Source organism: Pocillopora verrucosa, chromosome 8 (genome assembly GCF_036669915.1).
Source record: "Pocillopora verrucosa isolate sample1 chromosome 8, ASM3666991v2, whole genome shotgun sequence".
Classification (NCBI taxonomy): Eukaryota; Metazoa; Cnidaria; class Anthozoa; order Scleractinia; family Pocilloporidae; genus Pocillopora; species Pocillopora verrucosa.
Genome location: NC_089319.1, coordinates 11,545,113 through 11,560,315, shown reverse-complemented (window position 1 = coordinate 11,560,315; position 15,203 = coordinate 11,545,113). Strand labels below are relative to the sequence as shown.

General features: G+C 38.4%; 2 pseudogenes; one reads left to right on the top strand and one right to left on the bottom strand.

The window, feature by feature from the left end:
- Nucleotides 1–922: 922 nt before the first annotated feature.
- Nucleotides 923–2,839, bottom strand: LOC131779241 (uncharacterized; annotated as a pseudogene).
- A 285-nt stretch (nt 2,840–3,124) lies between these two features.
- On the top strand, nt 3,125–3,664 carry LOC131779240 (uncharacterized; annotated as a pseudogene).
- The last annotated feature ends 11,539 nt before the right edge of the window (nt 3,665–15,203 follow it).

Below are 15,203 nucleotides of genomic sequence, written 5' to 3'. Positions count from 1 at the left end.
GATTCTCTGGTAAGGCTATGGGACTGGCACTTAATGTATGGTTGGGATCTTGTGTTTGACTGTCTCTGTATATCCAAGGTCATTTCATCCTTTGTGAAGACACTTGCATGCTTCTGAAACAGGCCCTCAAGGTTTTTCTTTTGTTTATGAGTACATTTTACATCTGAGAAATCAATTGGGCACACAAAGGGCTGTTCTTGCTTGTTGTCTGTAGTGGATTCTCTGACAAACACCATGTTTTTAGTATCCTCAACATCTTTAATCTTGTGTAGTACTCCTATCAGTGTGTGGGGTTGAAGCTAAACATCTTCATCAGTAATATCAACGACTCTTACATGGAGCTGTCCATAATTTATGTGAGTAAGAGTATTGATGACAACAAGGTTTCTGGCACTTCTCCATTCAATGGTTCCACAAGGGCAGCAGTGTTTCTTGTTTGGGGTCACTGCCATCCATTGATTCTAACAACAGATCCAGCTGGGATTCTAATCTGGGACTTGCCAGCTACTTTTGCAAAACCATGGACTGAGATGGACTTGGTACTAGATGTAATCTCCGATGATTTGCTCCATTGAGGGGAAATTTCTGCTTTTCCATTCTTAAAAGGTTCGTGCAGTTGGGCAATTATGTTCATCCCTATTAGTCCAGGGATAATCTTGTGTTGCCTGGCCTTTTGACTGGCTGGACTCTTTACAACTAAAATTCCTCTTCATGGGATCATGACTCCCAAGGCTTCAATGTCCAGTTCTAGGTATCCAGCATATGGTATTGCTAGTCCATTTGCTGCAGTTAATCTCAACCAACCGCCAGTAGGTAAAACAGGTTTTCCTTGGGGGCAAAAGTGGTCATTGAAAAATTCTTCTGTAATTGGGGATACTTCAGATCCTGAGTCTAAAAGGCAAGGTATGTCTACTCCACCGAATCATACTGTGACCACCGGGCACTTTCCAACTGCTTTTTCGTATACTGTTGACATATCCATATTTGAGCCATTGCTCTCCCCTCCTGTCACTTGGCTCTTTATGACATGGGGAGTTAGTACTTTGGAAAACCCAAATTGCAGTTGTTTTAGAGGAACAGTTAAGAACAGGTCTTTCCGCTCTTCAATGTCTGTCTCTCCTACATCCTCTGCCATTGTTCCAACATCCTCCCCACTACCCTCCGCCTGGCATGGTATGGTCCATCCATGTTTCGCGGAACTCTTGCTCTCTATTTTGTCGAATGCTAAATTGTAGGTCTGCTTGATTCGCCCTCCCCTCGTTATCGTTTCCCTGTTCTCTTAATATGGCAACAAATGTTTGGAATTCAGGTTCACCCTGTGAAATATAAAGTAAAGATATCAAATTAATACTTCAAAACTTGGGCGAAAAACAACGATGACAATGTAAGCCATAGCAACAAATATTTGTGTTGTGCAGTTTAAATTTTAGAAAATTAAGCTAACTAATATCATTGTCATGAAATTTGTAACACCATAAAAAAGAGTACTTAACTTTTTTTACTCCAACGAAGGGCGAAAGCTTGAACGTCAGTGCAATTAAGTAGTCTTTTTTACAGTGTTACAAATTTCCTTTAAATATTGGTTATTCTATTACACACACCGACACAGCCTAGACTAGTTTATTCGCTAGTTTTTATTTCATGAATAAGTAGATATTACTTACGTTTCCTGCGTTCCAAAGAATACTATTGGATACTTGTTGGATGGATACTGGATGGTTCCATTAACTCCCGCCGGCCAACAGGGAAATCCACATACTTTTGCGAATATTAAGTCTCCTTCATTAAATTAATGAGATGACGACATGGTTGTTGTATGTTTTAACTTGAGCTGTGTTAGCTTTTATGGTGCACTGAGACTGAATGGATAATGCTGCTTTATGCTGCTTTATGCTTCAAGTGGGCGGAGCTCTTCTCTGTGATTGGGAAGGTACATCTACTCCACGGAATCGTACTGTGACCACTGGGCACTTTCCAACTGCTTTTTCATATACTGTTGACATATTCATATTTGAGCCATTGCTGTCCCCTCCTGTCACTTGGCTCCTTATGAAATGGGGAGTTAGTTTGGTGACTTGTCAGGGGTGCGGTTTACCTTGTGGTGGGCCTCTCCTGACAGCTGGGTTGTCCTTAGCCCGGCAGTTCCTAGCAATGTGTCCATTCTTGTTGCATTTGAAGCAAACAATATAATAACGCTATCCACTCCATTCCTTGGCTGAGTGTTGGGTCCTTGGCTGCTTAAGGTCTCTAATTGAACACGTCAGTTCTTCTAAGGGCTTCTGTTGCTTTAGAGGGACATCCAAAACCTTATCCAAAGGGGTGGTGGTGGAACTAGCATGGCACTGAGAGCTTTCAGGTGTGGCAACTGATACTTCTTGAATCTAGGCATGACTCACTGTGGTCTCTTCTCCTCTTCTGACCAGTGTAGTGCCTCCTCCCTCAAATCCAAGAATGAGGGGTTACACTTCCTGATGAACCTCTTCAGTTCTTTTTGAAGGAAAGGATCCCTCACATTGTCTGCAAAACGGTCTTGCAGAGTCTTCTCTGGGTCAGGGGCTGTCTTTGGATCTGCTTTTGTAGCATTCTTGAGTAGTTCATTAAAGAAATACGGGTATGCTTGAAGTTTTTCACTCTCCTTCTGCCTCTGCTCGTAGAAGAGCTTTAGGAATTGGGAGCTTGAACGTTTCTCCCCAAATGCCTGAGCAAGAACATCCAGGAGAAAGTCTGGGTTACTTCTATCCTTCTTGCTGTACATTTGCACCTCTTTCTTGGCTGGCCCTTCCAGATGAGACATTATGGAAGCCATTTCTCTCGCCTCAAAGGTAGTTTTCACTTCCATGATGGAGCTAGACCACTCCTTAAATGGGTAGTTATCCTGTGGGTATTTTTTTCAATATGGTGGCCTTCAAGCACGCAAAGGCTTCTGGATTGAGAAGTGAAGGGATCAGGAGCTAAACATGGTTTATTTTAAGCAGGATCTTAGCAACCTGGTGACAATAGGGTAATAAATGGTGCCTTTCTATTTGCTCCCTTGGGCAAATATGTGAATTTAGCTAAGGCTGAGCCACTTCACAACACCAACAATGCCTGGCAGCAGTGGTTTTCAGCTCTCCTGACAATGGCCATGCAGTACACTGACCGAGCTAAACTCCACACAGCAACAGTGGTTTTAGATCTTCCCAACTCTTCACCACTTATTACATTTCTAAAGTGTGTGTGGGAAACTGTGAAGTGTGGAAGGCCGTGCAACAGCCTCAATAGGTGGTTCAGTGGAAAGAGAAAGAAGGGAATTTCTTTCTCTTATAGATTCACTGGCCTGGAATCTAAGAGGTTTTTTTTTTTTCAAGGAACTCTTGCGAATAGAAAAATTTTCAAGAGGGTCTGCTTTAAAACTGCACTGTTAGGTGGAGTTAGTTCAAGTGTGTGGACCTTGGGCTATGCTATAACATACCACATCAATCAGCTCTTTAACAAGCTTGGGTTTAGGCTTGGCCTAAACTCTATGCAGGGTTGAGAGGCTAAACATATCAAGCTGACCAAGTATATTGAGAAGACCTGTAATGTAAAGAAAAGTATGAGGTGTTGGATTGTGTTCTGCCATGAGTTTGTATGTCTCATTTGGCTCAGAGAGATGGACCTGGCAGGAGAAGAAGAAGGGTTGTGATTCCTACATACCTAAGAGGGTTACCAACAATGATACCAGATTTTGTTATTGTGGTCTTCCAAAGTTAAATGTAGATGAAAAAGGTTGCACAGTATGCACAAGCAGTGAGATGCAACTAGTCAAGCAAAGTGTTGCAACTGGGAAAGTTATCACTGAGCTTCAGCTGTATTTTAAATAACATTGGTGTAATATATATGAAGAGATGCTGGATTGTTATTTTTCAGTGCTGTAATTTGATTTTGATCATGTGCTATATGTTCAAAGGAACATCCCAGCTCCTGTTATATATTATTATAAATAAGAAATGGAATCAATTTTTAAAATAGAAACAATGTCAATATTAGAAAGGGAAAAACCATTACTTATACATTGTAAACATTTAACAGTGTGATTCTTCAACATAAGTTCAAAAATAATTCACGACAATATCAACTACAATTAGCATTGTAAAAAATTTAATATTTACTCTGCACAATTAATAGTCTACATCTAATGTTGTGGCACACCATCCATGTTCCAGTAGCCATAGTGAAATTTGACTCAGAACTTCCTTTTCCTTATGAAATTTCAACTCCTTTACTTCGATCGGCACTAAATGTTGTATGACTCTTCTTAACTGAGAAGGACGTCCCATATCACTGACAGCTTTCACAACAGCCGCTCGAACATTGCCATCTCTTCAGGGGATAAGTTCTTCAACCTTTCCAAGCTTCCAGAAGGCTCTACTCGTCGAATCATTTTTCAACAAGACAAGGTCTCCAATTGAAATAACTCGATTGAGTATTCTCAACGCCACTGATTGGTCAGTTGTTGAAGAACATGTTTATCATTACACGACTTCCTCGCAAGAGACTGATTTGTACTGATTAATTCATAATGAGCTGCATTAGGAGTTGACATGATTCATCTTCCATAGATCAAATCGGACGGTGTTAAAGGGTAGGAGATCGACTCTTCGTCATCGCACAGGTACGTGAGTGGTCTGGAATTAACAACGCCTTCAATCTCCACTAAAACAGTTCTTAGTTCATCAAAACTGAGAGTAGATCTCCCCAAGATCTTCTTGAAAGGTTTCTTGATGCTTCTCACAAGTCATTCCCAGAATCCCCCCACCAAGGGGCCTTTTTCGACAATAAAATTCCATGTGATTTGCTTGTTTGTAAGATATCACCTAACTTCCTCTGCTCGGGTTATCTTTTGTATGTCTTGAGATGAAGATCTGAACGTCTTGGCGTTGTCGGAAGTGATGGCAGCCGGCAGTCCTCTTCAACTAGTAAACCTTCGGAAAGCAAGTGAGGAAGATTCAACACTTAGAGCTGGTGTAAGTTCCAAATGCACAGCTCGGGTGGACGCGCACATGAATAGACAAACATAGACTTTCTGCGATTCGTCACTTTTGTCTTCTGAAGTCTTCGTTTCAACATACAACGGTCCGGCAAAGTCGAGGCCTATGTGTGTGAAGGGTGGATCCTCTGAGACTCTGTTATTTGCAGGTCGTCAGGAGGGTAAAGGGCTGTACGGTGTACCCTCTTGTTTGAGACAAACAACACAACTGCAAACAAATTTCTTCACAGGTTCTCGCCCACACAGTACCCAATAGCGTTCTCGTAATGTCGTTAAGGTGTCCCTTATGCCATTGTGTTTGACAGACTCGTGTGACTGCTTGATCAATAAACGGGTAAATTTGTGCTTCGCTGGCAGTAGAATGGGGTTCCTCAAGTTCACAGGCAGCGGTGCATTGTTCAGTCTCCCCTTGCACTTGATAAGACCTTTGTCTAAGAACAATCCAAACTGTGTGACATATGTTGGAGGGGTAGACCTGTGATCTTTACTCAGAAGAAATGCCATTTCCTTGAAGAAGAATGACCCTTGGACTGATTGGATCCAACAGCATTCGGCTTCCTTTAACTCTACTGCACTTAATGTCAATTGTTCCTTCTCGGCAATTTTCACTTTGGCAACTTGATTCTTGAAGGATTTAGCAGCCTTGATCATGAGAGCGGTTACACGAAGCAATTTTGTTAGGTTGCAAAATCGGTTGATATCAACAATCTGGTCAATGTTTCTCTCTGGCAGGCTTGCTGAGGTGCTCACAAGTGAGTGAACAGTAGCTTGTGCCTTGTTAACAACTTCGTTGAGCACGACTTCATCTTTGGACTGAGTTGTTCGATTCTCGGGTCATTCGGTTTCGGGAAGGTACAGGAATTGCGGGCCCTTCCACCATGTTTTGCAAGTTACGAGGACCTTAGCTGTTAAACCACACAAGGCTAGATCAGCTGGATTTAGATGACTGGGACAGTGTCGCCATGCTTCTTTGGGAGTTAGACTGCGAATCTCGTCAACTTGGTGCTGAACGTACTGTTTCCAAATCCTTTGGTTTTTGATCCAGCACAATGCGGTCATCGAGTCAGTCCAATAAATGGTTTTGTGAACTTCTGCAATCGATGACTTGAACTTGACGACTAGTTGTGCTAGAGATAAAGCGCCTAAAAGCTCCAAACGAGGGATGGTTTGCTTTGTCATGGGTGCCACTCAACCACCCTTTCCAGGACCCTCTCTGAATCCTCGATCTCGTTTTGAATAGTTTCAACTTCACATAATGATAAAATGCTTTCGTCAAGGCCTTCCACAGGTTTCAATTTGCTCTCCAGTAAACGATGCGATACGTCTAATTGTTTAATTTGTTCATTACTCAGCATACCTTCTGGTTCGAGTATATCGTTTGCTTCTCCAATCCTCTTGGTAAGGACACCTCTGTGGGCTCCTCGCGACACTCTAAGCCTTTCTAGTTTCTCCTTCAGCTCCTTTTTGCTCATGATGCCGCTTGCTCTGATCGCTTGTCTTCTTTAATCAAATCATTTAGCCAGTGAGTCCTTGCCCCACGTTTGGCGCCATATTGAATACTTCGAGACGTAATTTCTTGATTCCTTTTATCGATTCGTACTTACTACAACAACATCTAATTCGTATCGTAAAAAACCTAAACTTCGTAACTTCGCATAACCACTCGTCTTCACTTCGAAAAGGTACTGATTAAAGTCTATTATGTACATGTGATTATATTACTTGGCTCACGTGTCCGTCAATCAACAAAATCACTTCTGCACTGTACAAACAAAACAATATATCTCGTTACGTAATTGTTCTCGCGTGGGACGTCTCAATGTTTCTTATAATTGTAAACTTTTAACAGTGTGATTCTTCAATATAAGTTCAACAATAATTCACGACAATATCAACTACAATTAGCATTGTAAAAAAGTTTAATATTTACTCTGCATAACTAATAGTCTACATCTAATGTTGTGGCACACCATCCATGTTCGGGTAGCCATAGTGAAATTTGACTCAGAACTTCCTTTTCCTTATGAAATTTCAACTCTGATGGCTTCTCATCCAAAACAATTACCTCACACCTCTCCATTTCACGTTCTAGTCGTTTTTTTAAAATATTCTATGGTCCACTTTTGCCCTGTCAATGTTCATCCTTGTGAAGAGATATTTTGCTTATTGAAAATCTTATATTCTGTAAGACAATTGATTGTTTGTCTCACTGAATTTGTGACCAAAACTGTTTTGGTTCAGGACAAATTCTGCGATGCAGTCCATCACCTCCATAGGCATGTCCACCATAAATTCACCAGTCCATGGATTGGCTAGCTTCAGTTTTAGGCTGAGGCGCAAATAATTTTGCAGTGCACCTTTCTTAAGGTTCTTTCTACCACGTCTGCTACAGTATTGCATAACATGTCTAGTGAATGAAAGGTACAGATTAATACAATGTTCTGAAAGCTGACTACACTCTAGACAAATTTTGAACATGAATCAACTAAGAATTCAAGCAAAGACTAGACAATTGGATTGAGATAAGTACATATGAACTGTATTATTCTTGAACTTGAACTCTAAGACAATATCAAGGTCAAATGTGACATGCCAAATTCTCAGTCAAATACTAGGTCACCAGGGGTTACAATGGAGTTGCCTTTTGTGACCAAGAGGTCCTGAGCTTGTAAGTGCAGGTCTTGAAACTCTGAACTACTGAATTAAACTAACTGTACTTTTATAAGGAATCGAACAATAGCTGGAAATTCCTATGATTTTGAAGCTAGGCGTGATAGTGTGACATACAAAAAAATTTATGATGCACATCCTGTGTTTGGGATGATTTGATTATCAATAGAAAATAGTTTCTGCAGATGTAACTCTAAAACTGGGACAAAAATGTCATGCATTTCGTGAGCCTGGTCACAATTAGAAGCTATTTGTAACCCTAAACAATAATATCAAGACAATGGTTAGTCAGTTCGTGTAAGGTTATAGAGAATTGCTACAATAATATTTTAAATCTAGTTACATTAATATCGTAACTAAACAATAGCCTCTACTTATTGTATTATTACTGTTATATATTTTGTTTAGCAATATAAAAGTTACACTTAACTGTTATAATTTGCTTAAAAGTTGACTAAACCAAGTTTACAAGCTAGAAGGTTAAAAGTTATATTGGTCAGAAAATGACAAGGTTTAGCAACAAAAACAGGGTAGCACTAAGGGAAATAGTGCTTGCAGAGATTTTTCAGTTATGACAAACTAACTAAACCATTATAGTGTAGTCAGTTGTTTGTATAGTATTTAGGGTGATGTTGGAATTGATGATTACTCACAGTTCTGTGATGCACCTGATCCTGTCAAAATTTTTTCCCAAAGTGAGGCAGTTCATCATACTGACGACTCGGTTAAAAAAAGGCGAGCTTGGGTTGTGTGGATGTATTTCTTTTAACAGGCTGGGCTTGTGGTAGTGGTTTATATGGCCTTATTGTTAGAAACCTAGTGTTTGCTAGCTTTCTGTTTTGCATTCTCTTTCTATTTTGAAAAAAGTTTGAATGATCAAATGTGATCAAACTGAATAGTGAATAGCTACATCCACCCAGTAACATGTCTGTAGACTACTATGTAACAGACTGCATCATGGGGTAATTGGGGTTGCACAGATACTTTAGTAAGGATACATTCATGATGTTGAAGGTGTTTATATTTTAAACTTGCTAGACTGTTCGTCTTCTCGGATAGGACGTAAAACCGTAGGCCCCGTCTCCTGCAGGGTTGGGGTAGGAGACGTTAATTTCCCACGCACAAGATTACTGTGTGGTGGATGTCCTCCCCTGGGGTGGGATGGGTGGACTTGTAAGGCACATCTGAATATATTCATATCGATATTTGCGCCGAATAAGTATTTATTAAATTAAACTGTTTAACAATACATTTTTGGTACTTCCCCTAGTCTGATATGTTAAATTAGTTGCTGTGGTTGTTTTTACATGTTTTAAAAACAGCAGGACAAACATCTCTTGATAAATTTGTACACTTAAACTCAAAGTATTATTTTTAACTGTCAGAATTTTCTTTTCAATAATTGACTTTGCGTAGCTGTTTAAGAGAGGAATTTCTGACAAAATAATTAGATGCTTTTTGGCCAGTGTACCTTACAAGGCTTTTGCTCATGTTTGCAGGTGGGCCTTAAATCTTCTCTTGTTAACAAGTATTTGCGATAAACTTTATGAAAACTACTCAAACCCTGCTAAAAAAAAGTAATTCTGTGTGTTTTTGCAAAATTAACAATTAAGAACGGGCAATGACTAAAAGGGAGAGTTGTGATCTAAGGTAATCGAGGTTATTCTGCTGTAATAACAATAATAATAATAATAAAGGATCTTATATAGCACTAGTGTCCTAAAAAGTAATAACGAAAGGTTCTTTAAGTTTTTTCTAAATTGGACGATACGAAATTATTTTTAATGTCATATGGTAAAGCATTCACAGTGTTGAGGCTGCCACAGAGAAGGATCTTGTACCATATGTTTTAAGTTGTACAGCAAAGCAAAAAATTGTCTAAATGATAATGTAATTAACCCAATGAAGAGTAGGGTGTAAGCATATTGTGTATGTACAATGGTGCTAAGTTCTTGAGTGTCTTGTTGGTTATGAATTAAATTTTAAAATTATGCAATGATTTACTGGAAGCCGATATTAATTTAAAAGAATGAGGGTAATCTGGTGATGCTTTCTTGTAATTGTGATGAGTCAAGTAGTAGCATTCTGGATGTGCTGTGAAGTAGGCCATAAAGTAGAGCATTGCAGTGATCCAACATTGAAGACTTAAATGCAAGAACTAGTAGTTCATGATTTTTCATGCTGTAGTTGATCTTTCGACTACAGGATAGATAGATGAGGATAGATAAAGATTTGCAATTATTAGCAACATGTTCCTTGATACAAAATGACTACCAAATATTACACCAATATTCCTTGCTTGCTGCAAGAAGTTAATGGTTTCTTCACAACTGAGATATCTGAAAGAAGTGGTCTCAAAACATATTTGGCAAAGATTTAGGATGATTAACCAGCGTCCAGTGATTAATTTCATTTGCATTGCTCTTCATGTCAGACACAGCTAGATCCCCATCACCAGGTATACTTAGCTAGAAGGAGCAATAGAGGGGTGATATAAGTATAGAAATGATGGCTCAAATTGAATTTCATTTTAATGTCTGAAAGTGGTGATGTGTAAAGAAGATATAAAATGGGTCCTAAAGCAGATCTTTGTGGTACTGCACATCCAAGATGATGTTTCACAGAGGTACCACCATTGACAGGAACATACTGCATAAGATCAGACAGGTACATGTAAGATTGTAACCATAGTGGAGGCTTACGGGAATTAGCAGTGTTGGAATTAACTCTCTTGGGATCAGATAATTGGTCATTTAGCATTTGGTTCATCAAATGGAGGACTCTATGGCCATGGCTACATCTACAAGGTATGTCTTGATTATTCAATAAAACAGCGAGAGCTTTGACTCTGCCATCTCCTTCCAATAACACATGACATACCCTTCAATGGGAAGTTGATTATTAGCTTAAAAGGTAGTAGCCAATCAGTGACAAAGTATTGGAGAATAATGGTCAAGTTGATATTGAAAATTGGTCTAAATTCAATCTTTCCCCAAGGTGTTTTAATGATCATAATTGACTGGTGACTCGGTGTAGTTGTTACATCTTCCTGTTTGACACCCAGTTCACTTCAGTTTGGTGCATCTCATTCTTGTATCCATTTCCTTTTGCAAACTTAAGCTGGACACCAACATTCAAAGGATTTAATGGCAAAATCTTTTGAAAGTTATATTGATTCCTGTAGAGTAAGAGCGAATAAATAAACAAACAAGAAGAAAAGAGGAAAAAGATCTAGTTTAGTTATTAATGACAGTTGATATTGTTATGTACACCATCATGGCTGCAATGTTTTCAACCTGTCCATTGAAATCTTTATTTATGCTTGTTATACTATAATAGCTACTGTTTGTATCTTATGCTGTTGCTGATAGACATGCTGTTTTCTGGAGTTTTATTCTATTTGGAAGAGTATCTTTCAAGCTTGATAACCTTCCCATGCATCCATTATTTTCCCTGAGCAAACATGGATACACTTGTATCTATCTCCCTTTGACTACGGACATCACCACCTATGTGGATGTTGAACTTGACCCAGATCCTCTCATTGCTCAGTGTTCTACGCATTATTTGTCGCTGTCTCAAGCAGATTGTATATTGAAATTGAATATACTGATGTTATATACATGGTAACATTTCATCTGTATCTCCTGTTAATCATTTTGTATATAATTGTAATGATCTTTTGTGTCTGCCCTTTCTATTTGGATTTTTGTGTGTGGATATGAAATCAACCTCGGAATTGGAAATATCATGGAAAAAGAGCTGGTAAACTTTTGAAGGTGAAAGAAGCCAACAGAACTATGAATATTCCATCAACTGTCTGCTGATGAACATTTGTGAACAGTTATTTGTTAACTAATAGCAGAAGATTGTTAAATTTGGCCAGGCTGGTACCTTTCAAGAGTGATGCCAAAGCATATAATCTGTAATTTAAATTTAAACCTTAATAGATATTCCTTAAAAGGTTTTTCAAAATCTATTAACAATTTTATAAAGATGTAAAATAATAATAATAATAGTAACTATAATAAGAAAATATAGTAATTATTTACAACTAAACTTCCTCCTAAGGTTTATGTTAATATATTGTGCGGAGGTGTTCCCTCATGGCGATCTTAAAAGATTAAAGGAGGTATCATTCATAACATTATCCAAACTGTTCCATAGGCCAGTTGCTCTTTAGGTAAAACTACGTTGCCCAGTGGTAGTTTTACAAATCAGTATCTGAAGCAAGTCCCTTTTGTGCTTGTAGCAAGCTTGAATACTAGAGCACTTAATCAACCTATTGCTCAGTTATTGTGGAGTGAGGTCATTCAGACATTTCTATGTCATTACCACATCCTTATAGTAGTAATTGCTTCACGAGTAGCCAATTCAACTGGCAAATCAAATCAACTGTCAAATCTCTTAGAGTTCGTGACTATCTTGCTGCGAAAGTTTTTAGATGGACTGTAGGTTACTTGTTTCCAGTTGATGTGTTTGACCAAACGGTGGAAAACAAATGATGCTATTTGTAATTTTAAAGTTTCTTTGTTAAAGCTCTCCTGAACATGATTTATCTAATATAATTTAGAAAAGCAGAATGAGAGTTAAGTGGGGGCCCAGAATGACTCCCAAGTCCTTAGCTGAAGTAGCTGGTTATAGTGTCAAACCTAGGAAGGACACTTAAGGAACTTTTGGTATCCTCCTCATCAACTGCCTAGGTCTGATAAAGAGGAGCTTGGTCTTGCTTGGAGTTATCAGAAAGATGTGTTGCATAGCACTGTTGGGCCATGTTGTGTTAGTTCTTGTTCAAGCTTCTCAATTGCTGAATCAACCTCTACCAGAGGGAATGACAGGAATACTTGCAAGCCATCCATGCATGATTCTGGGCTGCAAGCACTAGGAGCTGAGGGCAGATCATTGAGGTAGATGCAGAAAAACATTGGTGAAAGGATTGCACCTTATAGGACACTGCGTGTTATAGGCAGGGGGTCTAACAGAGTGGAATCAGTTCGGACAGATAGAGATCCCTGATAGATAGCTCTTGAACTAATTAACAGTTGAAGGTGATGCTCCTACATTGGAGAGTTTAAGAATGAGCTTTTGATTCAAAATGCTGTCTAAAGCCTTTGAGAAGTCTGATAGGATGTGAGCAGTGAGCTTCTTCCTATCCTTAGCTTCTAAGATGCGATCTGTGAGTTAGATGTTCAGAGTCTCATTGGAGTGGGTCTTTTGTTACCACACTGGGCTGTTAACCTGTTGTTGTTAATGAGGTAGGTAGTGAATTCACTGAGAATGATTTCTTGCAAACCTTAGACGCAATGGTTAACTGCGATAGTGGTCTGTTATTGGTGGCTTCTTCATGATCTCCATCCCCAAGGATAGGTATCACCTAGGCTTCTTTCCACCTAGCTGCAAATGTACTGCAAATGTAATTTGAAAGGGAGAGGGCAATTAATTATCTTCCATTGCGAACGCAGATTTTTCCGATGCAATCTTGCTTCTTTGAAGGTATGGTTTCTCTCAGCTTCAAGAAGGGTTTTCTCAACCAAGTTGTACAATTCTTTTGTATTAGCCCAGTCAATGGCATCCTGTGTTTGATGAAATCGTTTGAGGAGGCCATCTGTACATGTAGATTTCATGAGATCCTTGATTTCCTGGTTGACAAAACAACAGGGCCTGCAACGAATCTTAATGGATTTCTAGGGAGCATGAATGTCTAGAAGGGACTGTAGATTAAATGTATTGAGCTTGGTGTCCACAGCACTAGTATCAAAAATTGTAAGAAGGCCATGGGTTTTGTCAGCTAAGTGTACCATAAAGAGGTTAAGGTTATGGTTCTTATAGCTGGGGATATTTACAAATTGGGGGTGAGATTTTGGCAGCTTAACTTTGAGTTTCACAAAAACAAATGAATTACCATTTTTATGCAGATCACTTGCAACTGTAGATATCATTTAAAACATGGTGTACGAATGATGCAGATCGGTGCAAGACCTTATGAAGTCAGCGAAACAGCAAAAGGTATCAAGAAATACATAATTAAAAAAGAAATCAAGCATCAAGACTACAAAAAACATTCTGCTAAACAATGCACAAACATATCACAGATTGAAAACTAAAAGAAGCAAGAATCATCAACTAGGGAGTTATGAACTCAACAAAGTGTCATTATACTGGTTCAATGATAAGTGTCATATTAAAGATTGTGGCATTTCACTTAGGCATAAGTTCATCTTCTTAACTGCTTGATGGACTTAGTATTTTTCCTTCCAATTTCTTTTTTGTCAAAGCTTTTTTATGAAGCAAACATTTGATGGTTTCTTTTCTTTCTCTTTCTTCCAGTACTTTCTTTAATTCTCTGATGTAAGCACGCCTTTTCGTTTCCTTAAACAGAAATTTCCATTTAGTTAATGGCGCTTCCTGAATTTCTTCACCTTATTACAAGTGAATGCAATATATTTTTGTAGATTTATTTTTTTTGTGCACAAGTGAGACAAAATCATTAAATTAGTATGTTATGGTATTTAAAGTGTTAACATATAAGAAATATTTTCCCAAAATAATGAGATGGTTGAGGACTAGACAGTAGGTGTGACAGTGAATAATTCTGAACATAACCTCTAGTTCTGACAGCAGTGGTTTCATATTACTAGAGATTGAGCACCACTCCTGGAATATATAAATACTTGATTTAAGAATATCTAATTATGCACAATTTAAAACATATGAATCTCTTGCAAGGTCCATATCTATTGTTGAAAAAAATTTTTTGAAAGTCATAGAATGATGTATATAAATCTACTATATGTGAATTCTAATTTAATTTTGTGAAATCAAAATATTTAACTGGATAGATAAAGTATAGTGAATAATGATAAAGATCCTATTCTATTATATATATATATATATATATATAGTGTGGGAGGAAGAAGACAAATAAACTACAAGTTCATCCCTACAAGCCTGTTTCATTGTTGCGCACTGATCAGAGGATTTAATGAGAATAATCTTTACCATCACTTATATACAATATAATCTAATTTATGCAGTGCGAAATTTAACTGTAGTTGTTGCATAGGAGGGCTTTGTTACACGCAAAGACAACAACATGACAGAAATGTACATTGGACGCACACCGCATCATCCCGCCATGCTAAACACAGAAACTCCACCGAACTAAGCAAGCACATCTGGACCCTCAAAGATGACAACATCAAACACTTTATTCCCTGGCACATTCTCTCGTCATACTCACTGTACAACCGCTCAAGTAAAAGATGTAATCTTTGTCTTAAAGAAAAATTCCTTATCATCTGCCGACCCAAACTATCAACACTTCACAAACTTAATGAACTCGTGGTGATGTGTAGACCGTTATTATTAAAGATGGAATATATTTCTTTCTTGATGTTCTCTGTGTCTCTAGGTGTGGCATTAGTGAATGCTAGTCTGTTGTCTTGGTAAAGTCCTGCGTTTATATTAAGGTCCTGGAGTTGGGAGAGCAGAAAGCTTCCCATAAGTTCACATGTTTTAGCGCTGT